The sequence below is a fragment of the Vicia villosa genome, unplaced genomic scaffold (assembly GCF_029867415.1).
Source record: "Vicia villosa cultivar HV-30 ecotype Madison, WI unplaced genomic scaffold, Vvil1.0 ctg.000469F_1_1, whole genome shotgun sequence".
Classification (NCBI taxonomy): Eukaryota; Viridiplantae; Streptophyta; class Magnoliopsida; order Fabales; family Fabaceae; genus Vicia; species Vicia villosa.
Genome location: NW_026705226.1, coordinates 944,269 through 946,866, shown reverse-complemented (window position 1 = coordinate 946,866; position 2,598 = coordinate 944,269). Strand labels below are relative to the sequence as shown.

General features: G+C 31.6%; 1 long non-coding RNA gene across 1 annotated transcript; it reads left to right on the top strand.

Moving 5' to 3' along the window:
* Window positions 1–374: 374 nt before the first annotated feature.
* Window positions 375–2,303, top strand: LOC131628623 (uncharacterized). The gene is made up of 4 exons (XR_009291858.1): window positions 375–1,249; window positions 1,343–1,402; window positions 1,505–1,812; window positions 2,132–2,303. It is a non-coding gene; the product is annotated as an uncharacterized LOC131628623 (long non-coding RNA).
* Window positions 2,304–2,598: the final 295 nt, after the last annotated feature.

Genomic DNA, 2,598 nt, shown 5'->3' with positions numbered 1-2,598 from the left:
TATTTGATAACGTTGGGCTTGTCTCTCGGTTTTATTATGCTAATGTTATTTGTGTTTTGAATGGAAGATTGATGGGAGACTACACAATCTTAAGAAAGATGTTTATGTTCAAGACTCTAAGCATAGGAGGACACTAGCTGAGGTTTGTTTCTGAACTTTTTGGTTTTGTTATTATATTGAAATTTGCAAGTATTTTCGGTTCTAGATATTCTGAAATAGAAAAGGAAAGGTTATTGGTATCCTTTATAATACTTTGGTTAGGTCCTTATTGAGTTTCGGTTTTTGATTTTTTCTATTTTTGGGGATGATTATTATTAGTAACACATACTTTATCAGTCTAGTTATTCGGTTGCCTTATAATTTGATCGCGTTCTTTTGGAAGTGTGTGGAAACATTTTAAAGGATGGAGTGATGGACCTTTAATAGAGGATGGAGTGATGGATCCAGAAGGTGGGCAGGTTTCCTCTAAGACACCATGTGGTGTGTTTTATTATTTTTATATAGATATCACATTAAAAACAAAAACTCAACCACTATATTTACTAACTCCAATTAAGTATCAAAACCAAATATTCCTTGATTTGCTAAAGATATATGCTAAGAGGAATCAGAACCAATTAGTCTAAAGTGTTCCCACTTAAGAAGGTGAATAAGATTAATAATGTCATGTGGATCATTATTCATCACACTTAATTCAATTATATTTTGTATAAAATAAATTGGTGGTGTAACCCATGACATCACTTCTTGTCCACTGTCTTGATAGTGAATGCATCAATTGTTTTCCATTATTTAGTACTCACTTTTTCTTTTCGTTCAAGACACCTAGTTAACAAGTGACAGATTAAATATTACAAAATTTGTCTTCCAAACTTTATAAAAGACCATAGAACCTTAGAACAAAAACACAAAAACAAACACACTTGATAGTTACTAAATTCATAGAGAAAAATTGAAGTGCTGAAATGGCTACAAACCAGGAGGAGGTGAAACTTTTGGGAGCTCTTGGAAGCTCATTTGTGTGCAGAATAACTCTTGCTCTAAATCTAGGAATTGAATTTGAATTTGTTAAGAAGACTTGCAGAACAAGAGTGAGCTTCTTCTTAAATATAATCCAGTTTATAATCAGGTTCCAGTTTTTGTCCATAATCAGAATCCTATATCAGAATCCCTAGTTATTCTTGAATACCATTGATGAGCTAAAAATACCAACAAAATTTCAGGAAGCTGTTAATGGTGATCCCACCAAGTGAGAATTCATATCTTTTTTTCTTTTTCTTTCTGGATAATATTTAATTGTGGTAAATTTCATAATTTTCTGACATACTTGTATGCATGAAAGGAGAAAATGTGTGATTGTTGGCAGTGATAGAACGGAGATGATTTTGTCCTTACAGCTCATGTAAGTAGTACCTAACAGGACTCCCAAAACATTTTAACTATTATAAAAGTTTGTTTTTCCCAATAGACATGGTTAATTTGATGTTGTTGTGAATTATTTTAGGTCCCTCCTAGCAATATGTTTGGGTATTCCACAACCCCTTGTTCCATGACACAGGTGCCAACCAATACTCCTGAATGTTTTATGTTTTGATGGCAAGTTATAATTGTTTTTTGATTTCCTTGTAATAATTGCAGGGTAAAGGTGAGTTCACCTTTGGTTCCTCAAATGAAGGGTTTGAAAGTTCTTTTTTTATTTGATTTGTATTGGAATTTGTTGAGTCTGTTGCAGATATTAAAAGAATGGGACCTCTTGTCGAATATGAACGACGAATTGCCAATGGTGATTTGGTGGATGGTGATAGTTATCAGGTAGAGTATTTGAATTTCATTGATGCATAATTGAACATATGAAATGAATATTCGTGCTTTGGTTTATTGGAAGTTGTTGTATATATGCAAATGCTCGTGGTATTTTTTATGCAATTTCTTTTTTTGAGGTAGTTAGAGACTCTACGATGAACTTGTCGAGTCTGCTAATGAATACCAATTGGATCGCAATTAGTTCTAATTTTGTCGTTGATATATTTTTAAATCAATGCAGCATAAAATCATAATTGAAAGTAAGTCCACTCTTTATCTTAATTGACAAGTTTTTTGCTTCTAACTTCTTGGTGTTTCTACATGCCAGGTTATGTGCTGATTTGGACAAATGGTTGTCCAAGAACTCAACTCATGATGTGTTTTTCTGTTGCAAGTCTTCATAGTTGTTTTCATGTGCTCTAAGCTTTAATGTCAAAGTCCATGGTGGTCTTAATATAACTATGATTGTAGATGCTTTTGAAGCATCAGAATGGTGAACATCAGGTCTTCTAATTGACTAATATTATTGAATTATGCCTTACATTGATTAATGATATTATAAAATTGTTTTTTATTTTAATGAGTAGTGGATTAGTCAATGAAGATATATAAATATGAAATTGCTTCTCATTCTATTACGTATAAGTTTAAATGAATGCATAATCAATGCTTAGGAAATGGAAAAATATGAATAGTTTTAATTTTTTTAATTTATAGCCTAATTGGGCTTTGATATGAAAATTAAAAATCTAATGTAACAAAATTTAGCTTGAGATTTACTATGATATTTTTGTG